This window comes from Pimephales promelas, chromosome 17 (assembly GCF_988280905.1).
Source record: "Pimephales promelas chromosome 17, fPimPro1.hap1.1, whole genome shotgun sequence".
NCBI lineage: Eukaryota > Metazoa > Chordata > Actinopteri > Cypriniformes > Leuciscidae > Pimephales > Pimephales promelas.
Genome location: NC_142785.1, coordinates 5,989,060 through 6,004,644, shown reverse-complemented (window position 1 = coordinate 6,004,644; position 15,585 = coordinate 5,989,060). Strand labels below are relative to the sequence as shown.

At 50.1% G+C, this 15,585-nt stretch overlaps 50 non-coding genes across 50 annotated transcripts; all 50 read right to left on the bottom strand.

Annotated features, from left to right (window-relative positions):
* Positions 1-44: 44 nt before the first annotated feature.
* On the bottom strand, positions 45-126 carry trnal-uag (transfer RNA leucine (anticodon UAG)). Its single transcript has one exon. It is a non-coding gene; the product is annotated as a tRNA-Leu (tRNA).
* A 200-nt stretch (positions 127-326) lies between these two features.
* Positions 327-408, bottom strand: trnal-aag (transfer RNA leucine (anticodon AAG)). The gene has a single exon. It is a non-coding gene; the product is annotated as a tRNA-Leu (tRNA).
* A 247-nt stretch (positions 409-655) lies between these two features.
* trnal-uag (transfer RNA leucine (anticodon UAG)) lies at positions 656-737 on the bottom strand. The gene has a single exon. It is a non-coding gene; the product is annotated as a tRNA-Leu (tRNA).
* Positions 738-937: 200 nt separating this feature from the next.
* trnal-aag (transfer RNA leucine (anticodon AAG)) lies at positions 938-1,019 on the bottom strand. The gene has a single exon. It is a non-coding gene; the product is annotated as a tRNA-Leu (tRNA).
* A 247-nt stretch (positions 1,020-1,266) lies between these two features.
* On the bottom strand, positions 1,267-1,348 carry trnal-uag (transfer RNA leucine (anticodon UAG)). Its single transcript has one exon. It is a non-coding gene; the product is annotated as a tRNA-Leu (tRNA).
* A 200-nt stretch (positions 1,349-1,548) lies between these two features.
* On the bottom strand, positions 1,549-1,630 carry trnal-aag (transfer RNA leucine (anticodon AAG)). Its single transcript has one exon. It is a non-coding gene; the product is annotated as a tRNA-Leu (tRNA).
* A 247-nt stretch (positions 1,631-1,877) lies between these two features.
* trnal-aag (transfer RNA leucine (anticodon AAG)) lies at positions 1,878-1,959 on the bottom strand. The gene has a single exon. It is a non-coding gene; the product is annotated as a tRNA-Leu (tRNA).
* A 250-nt stretch (positions 1,960-2,209) lies between these two features.
* Positions 2,210-2,291, bottom strand: trnal-uag (transfer RNA leucine (anticodon UAG)). The gene has a single exon. It is a non-coding gene; the product is annotated as a tRNA-Leu (tRNA).
* Positions 2,292-2,491: 200 nt separating this feature from the next.
* On the bottom strand, positions 2,492-2,573 carry trnal-aag (transfer RNA leucine (anticodon AAG)). Its single transcript has one exon. It is a non-coding gene; the product is annotated as a tRNA-Leu (tRNA).
* Positions 2,574-2,820: 247 nt separating this feature from the next.
* Positions 2,821-2,902, bottom strand: trnal-aag (transfer RNA leucine (anticodon AAG)). The gene has a single exon. It is a non-coding gene; the product is annotated as a tRNA-Leu (tRNA).
* A 247-nt stretch (positions 2,903-3,149) lies between these two features.
* On the bottom strand, positions 3,150-3,231 carry trnal-aag (transfer RNA leucine (anticodon AAG)). The gene has a single exon. It is a non-coding gene; the product is annotated as a tRNA-Leu (tRNA).
* Positions 3,232-3,481: 250 nt separating this feature from the next.
* trnal-uag (transfer RNA leucine (anticodon UAG)) lies at positions 3,482-3,563 on the bottom strand. The gene has a single exon. It is a non-coding gene; the product is annotated as a tRNA-Leu (tRNA).
* Positions 3,564-3,763: 200 nt separating this feature from the next.
* On the bottom strand, positions 3,764-3,845 carry trnal-aag (transfer RNA leucine (anticodon AAG)). Its single transcript has one exon. It is a non-coding gene; the product is annotated as a tRNA-Leu (tRNA).
* A 247-nt stretch (positions 3,846-4,092) lies between these two features.
* Positions 4,093-4,174, bottom strand: trnal-uag (transfer RNA leucine (anticodon UAG)). The gene has a single exon. It is a non-coding gene; the product is annotated as a tRNA-Leu (tRNA).
* Positions 4,175-4,374: 200 nt separating this feature from the next.
* Positions 4,375-4,456, bottom strand: trnal-aag (transfer RNA leucine (anticodon AAG)). The gene has a single exon. It is a non-coding gene; the product is annotated as a tRNA-Leu (tRNA).
* Positions 4,457-4,703: 247 nt separating this feature from the next.
* On the bottom strand, positions 4,704-4,785 carry trnal-aag (transfer RNA leucine (anticodon AAG)). Its single transcript has one exon. It is a non-coding gene; the product is annotated as a tRNA-Leu (tRNA).
* Positions 4,786-5,035: 250 nt separating this feature from the next.
* On the bottom strand, positions 5,036-5,117 carry trnal-uag (transfer RNA leucine (anticodon UAG)). Its single transcript has one exon. It is a non-coding gene; the product is annotated as a tRNA-Leu (tRNA).
* A 200-nt stretch (positions 5,118-5,317) lies between these two features.
* trnal-aag (transfer RNA leucine (anticodon AAG)) lies at positions 5,318-5,399 on the bottom strand. Its single transcript has one exon. It is a non-coding gene; the product is annotated as a tRNA-Leu (tRNA).
* A 247-nt stretch (positions 5,400-5,646) lies between these two features.
* Positions 5,647-5,728, bottom strand: trnal-uag (transfer RNA leucine (anticodon UAG)). Its single transcript has one exon. It is a non-coding gene; the product is annotated as a tRNA-Leu (tRNA).
* A 200-nt stretch (positions 5,729-5,928) lies between these two features.
* Positions 5,929-6,010, bottom strand: trnal-aag (transfer RNA leucine (anticodon AAG)). Its single transcript has one exon. It is a non-coding gene; the product is annotated as a tRNA-Leu (tRNA).
* Positions 6,011-6,257: 247 nt separating this feature from the next.
* On the bottom strand, positions 6,258-6,339 carry trnal-aag (transfer RNA leucine (anticodon AAG)). The gene has a single exon. It is a non-coding gene; the product is annotated as a tRNA-Leu (tRNA).
* A 250-nt stretch (positions 6,340-6,589) lies between these two features.
* On the bottom strand, positions 6,590-6,671 carry trnal-uag (transfer RNA leucine (anticodon UAG)). Its single transcript has one exon. It is a non-coding gene; the product is annotated as a tRNA-Leu (tRNA).
* Positions 6,672-6,871: 200 nt separating this feature from the next.
* trnal-aag (transfer RNA leucine (anticodon AAG)) lies at positions 6,872-6,953 on the bottom strand. Its single transcript has one exon. It is a non-coding gene; the product is annotated as a tRNA-Leu (tRNA).
* A 247-nt stretch (positions 6,954-7,200) lies between these two features.
* Positions 7,201-7,282, bottom strand: trnal-aag (transfer RNA leucine (anticodon AAG)). Its single transcript has one exon. It is a non-coding gene; the product is annotated as a tRNA-Leu (tRNA).
* A 250-nt stretch (positions 7,283-7,532) lies between these two features.
* trnal-uag (transfer RNA leucine (anticodon UAG)) lies at positions 7,533-7,614 on the bottom strand. The gene has a single exon. It is a non-coding gene; the product is annotated as a tRNA-Leu (tRNA).
* Positions 7,615-7,814: 200 nt separating this feature from the next.
* trnal-aag (transfer RNA leucine (anticodon AAG)) lies at positions 7,815-7,896 on the bottom strand. Its single transcript has one exon. It is a non-coding gene; the product is annotated as a tRNA-Leu (tRNA).
* Positions 7,897-8,143: 247 nt separating this feature from the next.
* On the bottom strand, positions 8,144-8,225 carry trnal-aag (transfer RNA leucine (anticodon AAG)). Its single transcript has one exon. It is a non-coding gene; the product is annotated as a tRNA-Leu (tRNA).
* A 247-nt stretch (positions 8,226-8,472) lies between these two features.
* Positions 8,473-8,554, bottom strand: trnal-aag (transfer RNA leucine (anticodon AAG)). The gene has a single exon. It is a non-coding gene; the product is annotated as a tRNA-Leu (tRNA).
* A 250-nt stretch (positions 8,555-8,804) lies between these two features.
* Positions 8,805-8,886, bottom strand: trnal-uag (transfer RNA leucine (anticodon UAG)). The gene has a single exon. It is a non-coding gene; the product is annotated as a tRNA-Leu (tRNA).
* A 200-nt stretch (positions 8,887-9,086) lies between these two features.
* trnal-aag (transfer RNA leucine (anticodon AAG)) lies at positions 9,087-9,168 on the bottom strand. Its single transcript has one exon. It is a non-coding gene; the product is annotated as a tRNA-Leu (tRNA).
* Positions 9,169-9,415: 247 nt separating this feature from the next.
* trnal-uag (transfer RNA leucine (anticodon UAG)) lies at positions 9,416-9,497 on the bottom strand. Its single transcript has one exon. It is a non-coding gene; the product is annotated as a tRNA-Leu (tRNA).
* Positions 9,498-9,697: 200 nt separating this feature from the next.
* trnal-aag (transfer RNA leucine (anticodon AAG)) lies at positions 9,698-9,779 on the bottom strand. The gene has a single exon. It is a non-coding gene; the product is annotated as a tRNA-Leu (tRNA).
* A 247-nt stretch (positions 9,780-10,026) lies between these two features.
* On the bottom strand, positions 10,027-10,108 carry trnal-aag (transfer RNA leucine (anticodon AAG)). Its single transcript has one exon. It is a non-coding gene; the product is annotated as a tRNA-Leu (tRNA).
* A 250-nt stretch (positions 10,109-10,358) lies between these two features.
* On the bottom strand, positions 10,359-10,440 carry trnal-uag (transfer RNA leucine (anticodon UAG)). Its single transcript has one exon. It is a non-coding gene; the product is annotated as a tRNA-Leu (tRNA).
* Positions 10,441-10,640: 200 nt separating this feature from the next.
* Positions 10,641-10,722, bottom strand: trnal-aag (transfer RNA leucine (anticodon AAG)). Its single transcript has one exon. It is a non-coding gene; the product is annotated as a tRNA-Leu (tRNA).
* Positions 10,723-10,969: 247 nt separating this feature from the next.
* trnal-uag (transfer RNA leucine (anticodon UAG)) lies at positions 10,970-11,051 on the bottom strand. The gene has a single exon. It is a non-coding gene; the product is annotated as a tRNA-Leu (tRNA).
* Positions 11,052-11,251: 200 nt separating this feature from the next.
* trnal-aag (transfer RNA leucine (anticodon AAG)) lies at positions 11,252-11,333 on the bottom strand. Its single transcript has one exon. It is a non-coding gene; the product is annotated as a tRNA-Leu (tRNA).
* A 247-nt stretch (positions 11,334-11,580) lies between these two features.
* trnal-uag (transfer RNA leucine (anticodon UAG)) lies at positions 11,581-11,662 on the bottom strand. The gene has a single exon. It is a non-coding gene; the product is annotated as a tRNA-Leu (tRNA).
* A 200-nt stretch (positions 11,663-11,862) lies between these two features.
* On the bottom strand, positions 11,863-11,944 carry trnal-aag (transfer RNA leucine (anticodon AAG)). The gene has a single exon. It is a non-coding gene; the product is annotated as a tRNA-Leu (tRNA).
* Positions 11,945-12,191: 247 nt separating this feature from the next.
* trnal-aag (transfer RNA leucine (anticodon AAG)) lies at positions 12,192-12,273 on the bottom strand. The gene has a single exon. It is a non-coding gene; the product is annotated as a tRNA-Leu (tRNA).
* A 250-nt stretch (positions 12,274-12,523) lies between these two features.
* On the bottom strand, positions 12,524-12,605 carry trnal-uag (transfer RNA leucine (anticodon UAG)). Its single transcript has one exon. It is a non-coding gene; the product is annotated as a tRNA-Leu (tRNA).
* Positions 12,606-12,805: 200 nt separating this feature from the next.
* Positions 12,806-12,887, bottom strand: trnal-aag (transfer RNA leucine (anticodon AAG)). Its single transcript has one exon. It is a non-coding gene; the product is annotated as a tRNA-Leu (tRNA).
* A 247-nt stretch (positions 12,888-13,134) lies between these two features.
* trnal-aag (transfer RNA leucine (anticodon AAG)) lies at positions 13,135-13,216 on the bottom strand. The gene has a single exon. It is a non-coding gene; the product is annotated as a tRNA-Leu (tRNA).
* Positions 13,217-13,463: 247 nt separating this feature from the next.
* trnal-aag (transfer RNA leucine (anticodon AAG)) lies at positions 13,464-13,545 on the bottom strand. Its single transcript has one exon. It is a non-coding gene; the product is annotated as a tRNA-Leu (tRNA).
* A 250-nt stretch (positions 13,546-13,795) lies between these two features.
* Positions 13,796-13,877, bottom strand: trnal-uag (transfer RNA leucine (anticodon UAG)). Its single transcript has one exon. It is a non-coding gene; the product is annotated as a tRNA-Leu (tRNA).
* Positions 13,878-14,077: 200 nt separating this feature from the next.
* trnal-aag (transfer RNA leucine (anticodon AAG)) lies at positions 14,078-14,159 on the bottom strand. Its single transcript has one exon. It is a non-coding gene; the product is annotated as a tRNA-Leu (tRNA).
* A 247-nt stretch (positions 14,160-14,406) lies between these two features.
* On the bottom strand, positions 14,407-14,488 carry trnal-uag (transfer RNA leucine (anticodon UAG)). Its single transcript has one exon. It is a non-coding gene; the product is annotated as a tRNA-Leu (tRNA).
* A 200-nt stretch (positions 14,489-14,688) lies between these two features.
* trnal-aag (transfer RNA leucine (anticodon AAG)) lies at positions 14,689-14,770 on the bottom strand. The gene has a single exon. It is a non-coding gene; the product is annotated as a tRNA-Leu (tRNA).
* A 247-nt stretch (positions 14,771-15,017) lies between these two features.
* Positions 15,018-15,099, bottom strand: trnal-aag (transfer RNA leucine (anticodon AAG)). Its single transcript has one exon. It is a non-coding gene; the product is annotated as a tRNA-Leu (tRNA).
* A 250-nt stretch (positions 15,100-15,349) lies between these two features.
* trnal-uag (transfer RNA leucine (anticodon UAG)) lies at positions 15,350-15,431 on the bottom strand. Its single transcript has one exon. It is a non-coding gene; the product is annotated as a tRNA-Leu (tRNA).
* Between the last annotated feature and the right edge of the window lie 154 nt (positions 15,432-15,585).

Below are 15,585 nucleotides of genomic sequence, written 5' to 3'. Positions count from 1 at the left end.
TTGCTTTGGCATAGCAGCCACAAGTGCCTTCTAAAATGCTGTCTTGGCAGCGGTGGGATTCGAACCCACGCCTCCGAAGAGACTGGAGCCTAAATCCAGCGCCTTAGACCCCTCGGCCACGCTACCCTTTCGTGAGCTGTCTCTTGCCCATATTTTTATTCATAAATAATGAAAACTTTGGGTGGAGAGCTTCATCGTCAGGCTCTGAAGCCCATCGAGTTCGGCCAAGGAAAGCAAAAGCGGCAGGGTTTGGAAGAGACCGGTGTCACTTCTCCAGTCTTTTCGCTTTGGCATAGCAGCCACAAGTGCCTTCTAAAATGCTGTTTTGGCAGCGGTGGGATTCGAACCCACGCCTCCGAAGAGACTGGAGCCTTAATCCAGCGCCTTAGACCGCTCGGCCACGCTACCTTATGAGAAAGCATTCCGTGGGCCATTTTCGGCAACTTTTTCTTTAAACGTCTCTTTTTTCAAAGAACACTTAAGGTGTCTGGCCCTCTTTAAAAATCGCTGCTCATAATCAGGCTCTGAAGCCTGCGAGTTTGGTCAAGGAAAGCAAAAGCGGCAGGGTTTGGAAGAGACTGTGAGCAAGCAGTGTCACTTCTCCAGCCTTTTTGCTTTGGCATAGCAGCCACAAGTGCCTTCTAAAATGCTGTCTTGGCAGCGGTGGGATTCGAACCCACGCCTCCGAAGAGACTGGAGCCTAAATCCAGCGCCTTAGACCCCTCGGCCACGCTACCCTTTCGTGAGCTGTCTCTTGCCCATATTTTTATTCATAAATAATGAAAACTTTGGGTGGAGAGCTTCATCGTCAGGCTCTGAAGCCCATCGAGTTCGGCCAAGGAAAGCAAAAGCGGCAGGGTTTGGAAGAGACCGGTGTCACTTCTCCAGTCTTTTCGCTTTGGCATAGCAGCCACAAGTGCCTTCTAAAATGCTGTTTTGGCAGCGGTGGGATTCGAACCCACGCCTCCGAAGAGACTGGAGCCTTAATCCAGCGCCTTAGACCGCTCGGCCACGCTACCTTATGAGAACGCATTCCGTGGGCCATTTTCGGCAACTTTTTCTTTAAACGTCTCTTTTTTCAAAGAACACTTAAGGTGTCTGGCCCTCTTTAAAAATCGCTGCTCATAATCAGGCTCTGAAGCCTGCGAGTTTGGTCAAGGAAAGCAAAAGCGGCAGGGTTTGGAAGAGACTGTGAGCAAGCAGTGTCACTTCTCCATCCTTTTTGCTTTGGCATAGCAGCCACAAGTGCCTTCTAAAATGCTGTCTTGGCAGCGGTGGGATTCGAACCCACGCCTCCGAAGAGACTGGAGCCTAAATCCAGCGCCTTAGACCCCTCGGCCACGCTACCCTTTCGTGAGCTGTCTCTTGCCCATATTTTTATTCATAAATAATGAAAACTTTGGGTGGAGAGCTTCATCGTCAGGCTCTGAAGCCCATCGAGTTCGGCCAAGGAAAGCAAAAGCGGCAGGGTTTGGAAGAGACCGGTTTCACTTCTCAAGTCTTTTCGCTTTGGCATAGCAGCCACAAGTGCCTTCTAAAATGCTGTCTTGGCAGCGGTGGGATTCGAACCCACGCCTCCGAAGAGACTGGAGCCTTAATCCAGCGCCTTAGACCGCTCGGCCACGCTACCTTATGAGAAACCATTCCGTGGGCCATTTTCGGCAACTTTTTCTTTAATCGTCTGTTTTTTCAAAGAACACTTAAGGTGTCTGGCCCTCTTTAAAAATCGCTGCTCATAATCAGGCTCTGAAGCCTGCGAGTTTGGTCAAGGAAAGCAAAAGCGGCAGGGTTTGGAAGAGACTGTAAGCAAGCAGTGTCACTTCTCCAGTCTTTTCGCTTTGGCATAGCAGCCACAAGTGCCTTCTAAAATGCTGTCTTGGCAGCGGTGGGATTCGAACCCACGCCTCCGAAGAGACTGGAGCCTTAATCCAGCGCCTTAGACCGCTCGGCCACGCTACCTTATGAGAAAGCATTCCGTGGGCCATTTTCGGCAACTTTTTCTTTAAACGTCTCTTTTTTCAAAGAACACTTAAGGTGTCTGGCCCTCTTTAAAAATCGCTGCTCATAATCAGGCCATAATCAGGCCTGCGAGTTTGGTCAAGGAAAGCAAAAGCGGCAGGGTTTGGAAGAGACTGTGAGCAAGCAGTGTCACTTCTCCAGCCTTTTTGCTTTGGCATAGCAGCCACAAGTGCCTTCTAAAATGCTGTCTTGGCAGCGGTGGGATTCGAACCCACGCCTCCGAAGAGACTGGAGCCTAAATCCAGCGCCTTAGACCCCTCGGCCACGCTACCCTTTCGTGAGCTGTCTCTTGCCCATATTTTTATTCATAAATAATGAAAACTTTGGGTGGAGAGCTTCATCGTCAGGCTCTGAAGCCCATCGAGTTCGGCCAAGGAAAGCAAAAGCGGCAGGGTTTGGAAGAGACCGGTGTCACTTCTCCAGTCTTTTCGCTTTGGCATAGCAGCCACAAGTGCCTTCTAAAATGCTGTTTTGGCAGCGGTGGGATTCGAACCCACGCCTCCGAAGAGACTGGAGCCTTAATCCAGCGCCTTAGACCGCTCGGCCACGCTACCTTATGAGAACGCATTCCGTGGGCCATTTTCGGCAACTTTTTCTTTAAACGTCTCTTTTTTCAAAGAACACTTAAGGTGTCTGGCCCTCTTTAAAAATCGCTGCTCATAATCAGGCTCTGAAGCCTGCGAGTTTGGTCAAGGAAAGCAAAAGCGGCAGGGTTTGGAAGAGACTGTGAGCAAGCAGTGTCACTTCTCCAGCCTTTTTGCTTTGGCATAGCAGCCACAAGTGCCTTCTAAAATGCTGTCTTGGCAGCGGTGGGATTCGAACCCACGCCTCCGAAGAGACTGGAGCCTTAATCCAGCGCCTTAGACCGCTCGGCCACGCTACCTTATGAGAAACCATTCCGTGGGCCATTTTCGGCAACTTTTTCTTTAAACGTCTCTTTTTTCAAAGAACACTTAAGGTGTCTGGCCCTCTTTAAAAATCGCTGCTCATAATCAGGCTCTGAAGCCTGCGAGTTTGGTCAAGGAAAGCAAAAGCGGCAGGGTTTGGAAGAGACTGTGAGCAAGCAGTGTCACTTCTCCAGTCTTTTCGCTTTGGCATAGCAGCCACAAGTGCCTTCTAAAATGCTGTCTTGGCAGCGGTGGGATTCGAACCCACGCCTCCGAAGAGACTGGAGCCTTAATCCAGCGCCTTAGACCGCTCGGCCACGCTACCTTATGAGAAAGCATTCCGTGGGCCATTTTCGGCAACTTTTTCTTTAAACGTCTCTTTTTTCAAAGAACACTTAAGGTGTCTGGCCCTCTTTAAAAATCGCTGCTCATAATCAGGCCATAATCAGGCCTGCGAGTTTGGTCAAGGAAAGCAAAAGCGGCAGGGTTTGGAAGAGACTGTGAGCAAGCAGTGTCACTTCTCCAGCCTTTTTGCTTTGGCATAGCAGCCACAAGTGCCTTCTAAAATGCTGTCTTGGCAGCGGTGGGATTCGAACCCACGCCTCCGAAGAGACTGGAGCCTAAATCCAGCGCCTTAGACCCCTCGGCCACGCTACCCTTTCGTGAGCTGTCTCTTGCCCATATTTTTATTCATAAATAATGAAAACTTTGGGTGGAGAGCTTCATCGTCAGGCTCTGAAGCCCATCGAGTTCGGCCAAGGAAAGCAAAAGCGGCAGGGTTTGGAAGAGACCGGTGTCACTTCTCCAGTCTTTTCGCTTTGGCATAGCAGCCACAAGTGCCTTCTAAAATGCTGTTTTGGCAGCGGTGGGATTCGAACCCACGCCTCCGAAGAGACTGGAGCCTTAATCCAACGCCTTAGACCGCTCGGCCACGCTACCTTATGAGAACGCATTCCGTGGGCCATTTTCGGCAACTTTTTCTTTAAACGTCTCTTTTTTCAAAGAACACTTAAGGTGTCTGGCCCTCTTTAAAAATCGCTGCTCATAATCAGGCTCTGAAGCCTGCGAGTTTGGTCAAGGAAAGCAAAAGTGGCAGGGTTTGGAAGAGACTGTGAGCAAGCAGTGTCACTTCTCCAGCCTTTTTGCTTTGGCATAGCAGCCACAAGTGCCTTCTAAAATACTGTCTTGGCAGCGGTGGGATTCGAACCCACGCCTCCGAAGAGACTGGAGCCTAAATCCAGCGCCTTAGACCCCTCGGCCACGCTACCCTTTCGTGAGCTGTCTCTTGCCCATATTTTTATTCATAAATAATGAAAACTTTGGGTGGAGAGCTTCATCGTCAGGCTCTGAAGCCCATCGAGTTCGGCCAAGGAAAGCAAAAGCGGCAGGGTTTGGAAGAGACCGGTTTCACTTCTCCAGTCTTTTCGCTTTGGCATAGCAGCCACAAGTGCCTTCTAAAATGCTGTCTTGGCAGCGGTGGGATTCGAACCCACGCCTCCGAAGAGACTGGAGCCTTAATCCAGCGCCTTAGACCGCTCGGCCACGCTACCTTATGAGAAACCATTCCGTGGGCCATTTTCGGCAACTTTTTCTTTAAACGTCTCTTTTTTCAAAGAACACTTAAGGTGTCTGGCCCTCTTTAAAAATCGCTGCTCATAATCAGGCTCTGAAGCCTGCGAGTTTGGTCAAGGAAAGCAAAAGCGGCAGGGTTTGGAAGAGACTGTGAGCAAGCAGTGTCACTTCTCCAGTCTTTTCGCTTTGGCATAGCAGCCACAAGTGCCTTCTAAAATGCTGTCTTGGCAGCGGTGGGATTCGAACCCACGCCTCCGAAGAGACTGGAGCCTTAATCCAGCGCCTTAGACCGCTCGGCCACGCTACCTTATGAGAAAGCATTCCGTGGGCCATTTTCGGCAACTTTTTCTTTAAACGTCTCTTTTTTCAAAGAACACTTAAGGTGTCTGGCCCTCTTTAAAAATCGCTGCTCATAATCAGGCCATAATCAGGCCTGCGAGTTTGGTCAAGGAAAGCAAAAGCGGCAGGGTTTGGAAGAGACTGTGAGCAAGCAGTGTCACTTCTCCAGCCTTTTTGCTTTGGCATAGCAGCCACAAGTGCCTTCTAAAATGCTGTCTTGGCAGCGGTGGGATTCGAACCCACGCCTCCGAAGAGACTGGAGCCTAAATCCAGCGCCTTAGACCCCTCGGCCACGCTACCCTTTCGTGAGCTGTCTCTTGCCCATATTTTTATTCATAAATAATGAAAACTTTGGGTGGAGAGCTTCATCGTCAGGCTCTGAAGCCCATCGAGTTCGGCCAAGGAAAGCAAAAGCGGCAGGGTTTGGAAGAGACCGGTGTCACTTCTCCAGTCTTTTCGCTTTGGCATAGCAGCCACAAGTGCCTTCTAAAATGCTGTTTTGGCAGCGGTGGGATTCGAACCCACGCCTCCGAAGAGACTGGAGCCTTAATCCAACGCCTTAGACCGCTCGGCCACGCTACCTTATGAGAACGCATTCCGTGGGCCATTTTCGGCAACTTTTTCTTTAAACGTCTCTTTTTTCAAAGAACACTTAAGGTGTCTGGCCCTCTTTAAAAATCGCTGCTCATAATCAGGCTCTGAAGCCTGCGAGTTTGGTCAAGGAAAGCAAAAGCGGCAGGGTTTGGAAGAGACTGTGAGCAAGCAGTGTCACTTCTCCAGCCTTTTTGCTTTGGCATAGCAGCCACAAGTGCCTTCTAAAATACTGTCTTGGCAGCGGTGGGATTCGAACCCACGCCTCCGAAGAGACTGGAGCCTAAATCCAGCGCCTTAGACCCCTCGGCCACGCTACCCTTTCGTGAGCTGTCTCTTGCCCATATTTTTATTCATAAATAATGAAAACTTTGGGTGGAGAGCTTCATCGTCAGGCTCTGAAGCCCATCGAGTTCGGCCAAGGAAAGCAAAAGCGGCAGGGTTTGGAAGAGACCGGTTTCACTTCTCCAGTCTTTTCGCTTTGGCATAGCAGCCACAAGTGCCTTCTAAAATGCTGTCTTGGCAGCGGTGGGATTCGAACCCACGCCTCCGAAGAGACTGGAGCCTTAATCCAGCGCCTTAGACCGCTCGGCCACGCTACCTTATGAGAAACCATTCCGTGGGCCATTTTCGGCAACTTTTTCTTTAAACGTCTCTTTTTTCAAAGAACACTTAAGGTGTCTGGCCCTCTTTAAAAATCGCTGCTCATAATCAGGCTCTGAAGCCTGCGAGTTTGGTCAAGGAAAGCAAAAGCGGCAGGGTTTGGAAGAGACTGTGAGCAAGCAGTGTCACTTCTCCAGTCTTTTCGCTTTGGCATAGCAGCCACAAGTGCCTTCTAAAATGCTGTCTTGGCAGCGGTGGGATTCGAACCCACGCCTCCGAAGAGACTGGAGCCTTAATCCAGCGCCTTAGACCGCTCGGCCACGCTACCTTATGAGAAAGCATTCCGTGGGCCATTTTCGGCAACTTTTTCTTTAAACGTCTCTTTTTTCAAAGAACACTTAAGGTGTCTGGCCCTCTTTAAAAATCGCTGCTCATAATCAGGCCATAATCAGGCCTGCGAGTTTGGTCAAGGAAAGCAAAAGCGGCAGGGTTTGGAAGAGACTGTGAGCAAGCAGTGTCACTTCTCCAGCCTTTTTGCTTTGGCATAGCAGCCACAAGTGCCTTCTAAAATGCTGTCTTGGCAGCGGTGGGATTCGAACCCACGCCTCCGAAGAGACTGGAGCCTAAATCCAGCGCCTTAGACCCCTCGGCCACGCTACCCTTTCGTGAGCTGTCTCTTGCCCATATTTTTATTCATAAATAATGAAAACTTTGGGTGGAGAGCTTCATCGTCAGGCTCTGAAGCCCATCGAGTTCGGCCAAGGAAAGCAAAAGCGGCAGGGTTTGGAAGAGACCGGTGTCACTTCTCCAGTCTTTTCGCTTTGGCATAGCAGCCACAAGTGCCTTCTAAAATGCTGTTTTGGCAGCGGTGGGATTCGAACCCACGCCTCCGAAGAGACTGGAGCCTTAATCCAGCGCCTTAGACCGCTCGGCCACGCTACCTTATGAGAAACCATTCCGTGGGCCATTTTCGGCAACTTTTTCTTTAATCGTCTGTTTTTTCAAAGAACACTTAAGGTGTCTGGCCCTCTTTAAAAATCGCTGCTCATAATCAGGCTCTGAAGCCTGCGAGTTTGGTCAAGGAAAGCAAAAGCGGCAGGGTTTGGAAGAGACTGTAAGCAAGCAGTGTCACTTCTCCAGTCTTTTCGCTTTGGCATAGCAGCCACAAGTGCCTTCTAAAATGCTGTCTTGGCAGCGGTGGGATTCGAACCCACGCCTCCGAAGAGACTGGAGCCTTAATCCAGCGCCTTAGACCGCTCGGCCACGCTACCTTATGAGAAAGCATTCCGTGGGCCATTTTCGGCAACTTTTTCTTTAAACGTCTCTTTTTTCAAAGAACACTTAAGGTGTCTGGCCCTCTTTAAAAATCGCTGCTCATAATCAGGCCATAATCAGGCCTGCGAGTTTGGTCAAGGAAAGCAAAAGCGGCAGGGTTTGGAAGAGACTGTGAGCAAGCAGTGTCACTTCTCCAGCCTTTTTGCTTTGGCATAGCAGCCACAAGTGCCTTCTAAAATGCTGTCTTGGCAGCGGTGGGATTCGAACCCACGCCTCCGAAGAGACTGGAGCCTAAATCCAGCGCCTTAGACCCCTCGGCCACGCTACCCTTTCGTGAGCTGTCTCTTGCCCATATTTTTATTCATAAATAATGAAAACTTTGGGTGGAGAGCTTCATCGTCAGGCTCTGAAGCCCATCGAGTTCGGCCAAGGAAAGCAAAAGCGGCAGGGTTTGGAAGAGACCGGTGTCACTTCTCCAGTCTTTTCGCTTTGGCATAGCAGCCACAAGTGCCTTCTAAAATGCTGTTTTGGCAGCGGTGGGATTCGAACCCACGCCTCCGAAGAGACTGGAGCCTTAATCCAGCGCCTTAGACCGCTCGGCCACGCTACCTTATGAGAACGCATTCCGTGGGCCATTTTCGGCAACTTTTTCTTTAAACGTCTCTTTTTTCAAAGAACACTTAAGGTGTCTGGCCCTCTTTAAAAATCGCTGCTCATAATCAGGCTCTGAAGCCTGCGAGTTTGGTCAAGGAAAGCAAAAGCGGCAGGGTTTGGAAGAGACTGTGAGCAAGCAGTGTCACTTCTCCAGCCTTTTTGCTTTGGCATAGCAGCCACAAGTGCCTTCTAAAATGCTGTCTTGGCAGCGGTGGGATTCGAACCCACGCCTCCGAAGAGACTGGAGCCTTAATCCAGCGCCTTAGACCGCTCGGCCACGCTACCTTATGAGAAACCATTCCGTGGGCCATTTTCGGCAACTTTTTCTTTAAACGTCTCTTTTTTCAAAGAACACTTAAGGTGTCTGGCCCTCTTTAAAAATCGCTGCTCATAATCAGGCTCTGAAGCCTGCGAGTTTGGTCAAGGAAAGCAAAAGCGGCAGGGTTTGGAAGAGACTGTGAGCAAGCAGTGTCACTTCTCCAGTCTTTTCGCTTTGGCATAGCAGCCACAAGTGCCTTCTAAAATGCTGTCTTGGCAGCGGTGGGATTCGAACCCACGCCTCCGAAGAGACTGGAGCCTTAATCCAGCGCCTTAGACCGCTCGGCCACGCTACCTTATGAGAAAGCATTCCGTGGGCCATTTTCGGCAACTTTTTCTTTAAACGTCTCTTTTTTCAAAGAACACTTAAGGTGTCTGGCCCTCTTTAAAAATCGCTGCTCATAATCAGGCCATAATCAGGCCTGCGAGTTTGGTCAAGGAAAGCAAAAGCGGCAGGGTTTGGAAGAGACTGTGAGCAAGCAGTGTCACTTCTCCAGCCTTTTTGCTTTGGCATAGCAGCCACAAGTGCCTTCTAAAATGCTGTCTTGGCAGCGGTGGGATTCGAACCCACGCCTCCGAAGAGACTGGAGCCTAAATCCAGCGCCTTAGACCCCTCGGCCACGCTACCCTTTCGTGAGCTGTCTCTTGCCCATATTTTTATTCATAAATAATGAAAACTTTGGGTGGAGAGCTTCATCGTCAGGCTCTGAAGCCCATCGAGTTCGGCCAAGGAAAGCAAAAGCGGCAGGGTTTGGAAGAGACCGGTGTCACTTCTCCAGTCTTTTCGCTTTGGCATAGCAGCCACAAGTGCCTTCTAAAATGCTGTTTTGGCAGCGGTGGGATTCGAACCCACGCCTCCGAAGAGACTGGAGCCTTAATCCAGCGCCTTAGACCGCTCGGCCACGCTACCTTATGAGAACGCATTCCGTGGGCCATTTTCGGCAACTTTTTCTTTAAACGTCTCTTTTTTCAAAGAACACTTAAGGTGTCTGGCCCTCTTTAAAAATCGCTGCTCATAATCAGGCTCTGAAGCCTGCGAGTTTGGTCAAGGAAAGCAAAAGCGGCAGGGTTTGGAAGAGACTGTGAGCAAGCAGTGTCACTTCTCCAGCCTTTTTGCTTTGGCATAGCAGCCACAAGTGCCTTCTAAAATACTGTCTTGGCAGCGGTGGGATTCGAACCCACGCCTCCGAAGAGACTGGAGCCTAAATCCAGCGCCTTAGACCCCTCGGCCACGCTACCCTTTCGTGAGCTGTCTCTTGCCCATATTTTTATTCATAAATAATGAAAACTTTGGGTGGAGAGCTTCATCGTCAGGCTCTGAAGCCCATCGAGTTCGGCCAAGGAAAGCAAAAGCGGCAGGGTTTGGAAGAGACCGGTTTCACTTCTCCAGTCTTTTCGCTTTGGCATAGCAGCCACAAGTGCCTTCTAAAATGCTGTCTTGGCAGCGGTGGGATTCGAACCCACGCCTCCGAAGAGACTGGAGCCTTAATCCAGCGCCTTAGACCGCTCGGCCACGCTACCTTATGAGAAACCATTCCGTGGGCCATTTTCGGCAACTTTTTCTTTAAACGTCTCTTTTTTCAAAGAACACTTAAGGTGTCTGGCCCTCTTTAAAAATCGCTGCTCATAATCAGGCTCTGAAGCCTGCGAGTTTGGTCAAGGAAAGCAAAAGCGGCAGGGTTTGGAAGAGACTGTGAGCAAGCAGTGTCACTTCTCCAGTCTTTTCGCTTTGGCATAGCAGCCACAAGTGCCTTCTAAAATGCTGTCTTGGCAGCGGTGGGATTCGAACCCACGCCTCCGAAGAGACTGGAGCCTTAATCCAGCGCCTTAGACCGCTCGGCCACGCTACCTTATGAGAAAGCATTCCGTGGGCCATTTTCGGCAACTTTTTCTTTAAACGTCTCTTTTTTCAAAGAACACTTAAGGTGTCTGGCCCTCTTTAAAAATCGCTGCTCATAATCAGGCCATAATCAGGCCTGCGAGTTTGGTCAAGGAAAGCAAAAGCGGCAGGGTTTGGAAGAGACTGTGAGCAAGCAGTGTCACTTCTCCAGCCTTTTTGCTTTGGCATAGCAGCCACAAGTGCCTTCTAAAATACTGTCTTGGCAGCGGTGGGATTCGAACCCACGCCTCCGAAGAGACTGGAGCCTAAATCCAGCGCCTTAGACCCCTCGGCCACGCTACCCTTTCGTGAGCTGTCTCTTGCCCATATTTTTATTCATAAATAATGAAAACTTTGGGTGGAGAGCTTCATCGTCAGGCTCTGAAGCCCATCGAGTTCGGCCAAGGAAAGCAAAAGCGGCAGGGTTTGGAAGAGACCGGTGTCACTTCTCCAGTCTTTTCGCTTTGGCATAGCAGCCACAAGTGCCTTCTAAAATGCTGTTTTGGCAGCGGTGGGATTCGAACCCACGCCTCCGAAGAGACTGGAGCCTTAATCCAGCGCCTTAGACCGCTCGGCCACGCTACCTTATGAGAAAGCATTCCGTGGGCCATTTTCGGCAACTTTTTCTTTAAACGTCTCTTTTTTCAAAGAACACTTAAGGTGTCTGGCCCTCTTTAAAAATCGCTGCTCATAATCAGGCTCTGAAGCCTGCGAGTTTGGTCAAGGAAAGCAAAAGCGGCAGGGTTTGGAAGAGACTGTGTGCAAGCAGTGTCACTTCTCCAGCCTTTTTGCTTTAGCATAGCAGCCACAAGTGCCTTCTAAAATGCTGTCTTGGCAGCGGTGGGATTCGAACCCACGCCTCCGAAGAGACTGGAGCCTAAATCCAGCGCCTTAGACCCCTCGGCCACGCTACCCTTTCGTGAGCTGTCTCTTGCCCATATTTTTATTCATAAATAATGAAAACTTTGGGTGGAGAGCTTCATCGTCAGGCTCTGAAGCCCATCGAGTTCGGCCAAGGAAAGCAAAAGCGGCAGGGTTTGGAAGAGACCGGTGTCACTTCTCCAGTCTTTTCGCTTTGGCATAGCAGCCACAAGTGCCTTCTAAAATGCTGTTTTGGCAGCGGTGGGATTCGAACCCACGCCTCCGAAGAGACTGGAGCCTTAATCCAGCGCCTTAGACCGCTCGGCCACGCTACCTTATGAGAACGCATTCCGTGGGCCATTTTCGGCAACTTTTTCTTTAAACGTCTCTTTTTTCAAAGAACACTTAAGGTGTCTGGCCCTCTTTAAAAATCGCTGCTCATAATCAGGCTCTGAAGCCTGCGAGTTTGGTCAAGGAAAGCAAAAGCGGCAGGGTTTGGAAGAGACTGTGAGCAAGCAGTGTCACTTCTCCAGCCTTTTTGCTTTGGCATAGCAGCCACAAGTGCCTTCTAAAATACTGTCTTGGCAGCGGTGGGATTCGAACCCACGCCTCCGAAGAGACTGGAGCCTAAATCCAGCGCCTTAGACCCCTCGGCCACGCTACCCTTTCGTGAGCTGTCTCTTGCCCATATTTTTATTCATAAATAATGAAAACTTTGGGTGGAGAGCTTCATCGTCAGGCTCTGAAGCCCATCGAGTTCGGCCAAGGAAAGCAAAAGCGGCAGGGTTTGGAAGAGACCGGTTTCACTTCTCCAGTCTTTTCGCTTTGGCATAGCAGCCACAAGTGCCTTCTAAAATGCTGTCTTGGCAGCGGTGGGATTCGAACCCACGCCTCCGAAGAGACTGGAGCCTTAATCCAGCGCCTTAGACCGCTCGGCCACGCTACCTTATGAGAAACCATTCCGTGGGCCATTTTCGGCAACTTTTTCTTTAAACGTCTCTTTTTTCAAAGAACACTTAAGGTGTCTGGCCCTCTTTAAAAATCGCTGCTCATAATCAGGCTCTGAAGCCTGCGAGTTTGGTCAAGGAAAGCAAAAGCGGCAGGGTTTGGAAGAGACTGTGAGCAAGCAGTGTCACTTCTCCAGTCTTTTCGCTTTGGCATAGCAGCCACAAGTGCCTTCTAAAATGCTGTCTTGGCAGCGGTGGGATTCGAACCCACGCCTCCGAAGAGACTGGAGCCTTAATCCAGCGCCTTAGACCGCTCGGCCACGCTACCTTATGAGAAAGCATTCCGTGGGCCATTTTCGGCAACTTTTTCTTTAAACGTCTCTTTTTTCAAAGAACACTTAAGGTGTCTGGCCCTCTTTAAAAATCGCTGCTCATAATCAGGCCATAATCAGGCCTGCGAGTTTGGTCAAGGAAAGCAAAAGCGGCAGGGTTTGGAAGAGACTGTGAGCAAGCAGTGTCACTTCTCCAGCCTTTTTGCTTTGGCATAGCAGCCACAAGTGCCTTCTAAAATGCTGTCTTGGCAGCGGTGGGATTCGAACCCACGCCTCCGAAGAGACTGGAGCCTAAATCCAGCGCCTTAGACCCCTCGGCCACGCTACCCTTTCGTGAGCTGTCTCTTGCCCATATTTTTATTCATAAATAATGAAAACTTTGGGTGGAGAGCTTCATCGTCAGGCTCTGAAGCCCATCGAGTTCGGCCAAGGAAAGCAAAAGCGGCAGGGTTTGGAAGAGACCGGTGTCACTTCTCCAGTCTTTTCGCTTTGGCATAGCAGCCACAAGTGCCTTCTAAAATGCTGTTTTGGCAGCGGTGGGATTCGAACCCACGCCTCCGAAGAGACTGGAGCCTTAATCCAGCGCCTTAGACCGCTCGGCCACGCTACCTTATGAGAACGCATTCCGTGGGCCATTTTCGGCAACTTTTTCTTTAAACGTCTCTTTTTTCAAAGAACACTTAAGGTGTCTGGCCCTCTTTAAAAATCGCTGCTCATAATCAGGCTCTGAAGCCTGCGAGTTTGGTCAAGGAAAGCAAAAGCGGCAGGGTTTGGAAGAGACTGTGAGCAAGCAGTGTCACTTCTCCAGCCTTTTTGCTTTGGCATAGCAGCCACAAGTGCCTTCTAAAATGCTGTCTTGGCAGCGGTGGGATTCGAACCCACGCCTCCGAAGAGACTGGAGCCTTAATCCAGCGCCTTAGACCGCTCGGCCACGCTACCTTATGAGAAACCATTCCGTGGGCCATTTTCGGCAACTTTTTCTTTAAACGTCTCTTTTTTCAAAGAACACTTAAGGTGTCTGGCCCTCTTTAAAAATCGCTGCTCATAATCAGGCTCTGAAGCCTGCGAGTTTGGTCAAGGAAAGCAAAAGCGGCAGGGTTTGGAAGAGACTGTGAGCAAGCAGTGTCACTTCTCCAGTCTTTTCGCTTTGGCATAGCAGCCACAAGTGCCTTCTAAAATGCTGTCTTGGCAGCGGTGGGATTCGAACCCACGCCTCCGAAGAGACTGGAGCCTTAATCCAGCGCCTTAGACCGCTCGGCCACGCTACCTTATGAGAAAGCATTCCGTGGGCCATTTTCGGCAACTTTTTCTTTAAACGTCTCTTTTTTCAAAGAACACTTAAGGTGTCTGGCCCTCTTTAAAAATCGCTGCTCATAATCAGGCCATAATCAGGCCTGCGAGTTTGGTCAAGGAAAGCAAAAGCGGCAGGGTTTGGAAGAGACTGTGAGCAAGCAGTGTCACTTCTCCAGCCTTTTTGCTTTGGCATAGCAGCCACAAGTGCCTTCTAAAATGCTGTCTTGGCAGCGGTGGGATTCGAACCCACGCCTCCGAAGAGACTGGAGCCTAAATCCAGCGCCTTAGACCCCTCGGCCACGCTACCCTTTCGTGAGCTGTCTCTTGCCCATATTTTTATTCATAAATAATGAAAACTTTGGGTGGAGAGCTTCATCGTCAGGCTCTGAAGCCCATCGAGTTCGGCCAAGGAAAGCAAAAGCGGCAGGGTTTGGAAGAGACCGGTGTCACTTCTCCAGTCTTTTCGCTTTGGCATAGCAGCCACAAGTGCCTTCTAAAATGCTGTTTTGGCAGCGGTGGGATTCGAACCCACGCCTCCGAAGAGACTGGAGCCTTAATCCAACGCCTTAGACCGCTCGGCCACGCTACCTTATGAGAACGCATTCCGTGGGCCATTTTCGGCAACTTTTTCTTTAAACGTCTCTTTTTTCAAAGAACACTTAAGGTGTCTGGCCCTCTTTAAAAATCGCTGCTCATAATCAGGCTCTGAAGCCTGCGAGTTTGGTCAAGGAAAGCAAAAGCGGCAGGGTTTGGAAGAGACTGTGAGCAAGCAGTGTCACTTCTCCAGCCTTTTTGCTTTGGCATAGCAGCCACAAGTGCCTTCTAAAATACTGTCTTGGCAGCGGTGGGATTCGAACCCACGCCTCCGAAGAGACTGGAGCCTAAATCCAGCGCCTTAGACCCCTCGGCCACGCTACCCTTTCGTGAGCTGTCTCTTGCCCATATTTTTATTCATAAATAATGAAAACTTTGGGTGGAGAGCTTCATCGTCAGGCTCTGAAGCCCATCGAGTTCGGCCAAGGAAAGCAAAAGCGGCAGGGTTTGGAAGAGACCGGTTTCACTTCTCCAGTCTTTTCGCTTTGGCATAGCAGCCACAAGTGCCTTCTAAAATGCTGTCTTGGCAGCGGTGGGATTCGAACCCACGCCTCCGAAGAGACTGGAGCCTTAATCCAGCGCCTTAGACCGCTCGGCCACGCTACCTTATGAGAAACCATTCCGTGGGCCATTTTCGGCAACTTTTTCTTTAAACGTCTCTTTTTTCAAAGAACACTTAAGGTGTCTGGCCCTCTTTAAAAATCGCTGCTCATAATCAGGCTCTGAAGCCTGCGAGTTTGGTCAAGGAAAGCAAAAGCGGCAGGGTTTGGAAGAGACTGTGAGCAAGCAGTGTCACTTCTCCAGTCTTTTCGCTTTGGCATAGCAGCCACAAGTGCCTTCTAAAATGCTGTCTTGGCAGCGGTGGGATTCGAACCCACGCCTCCGAAGAGACTGGAGCCTTAATCCAGCGCCTTAGACCGCTCGGCCACGCTACCTTATGAGAAAGCATTCCGTGGGCCATTTTCGGCAACTTTTTCTTTAAACGTCTCTTTTTTCAAAGAACACTTAAGGTGTCTGGCCCTCTTTAAAAATCGCTGCTCATAATCAGGCCATAATCAGGCCTGCGAGTTTGGTCAAGGAAAGCAAAAGCGGCAGGGTTTGGAAGAGACTGTGAGCAAGCAGTGTCACTTCTCCAGCCTTTTTGCTTTGGCATAGCAGCCACAAGTGCCTTCTAAAATGCTGTCTTGGCAGCGGTGGGATTCGAACCCACGCCTCCGAAGAGACTGGAGCCTAAATCCAGCGCCTTAGACCCCTCGGCCACGCTACCCTTTCGTGAGCTGTCTCTTGCCCATATTTTTATTCATAAATAATGAAAACTTTGGGTGGAGAGCTTCATCGTCAGGCTCTGAAGCCCATCGAGTTCGGCCAAGGAAAGCAAAAGCGGCAGGGTTTGGAAGAGACCGGTGTCACTTCTCCAGTCT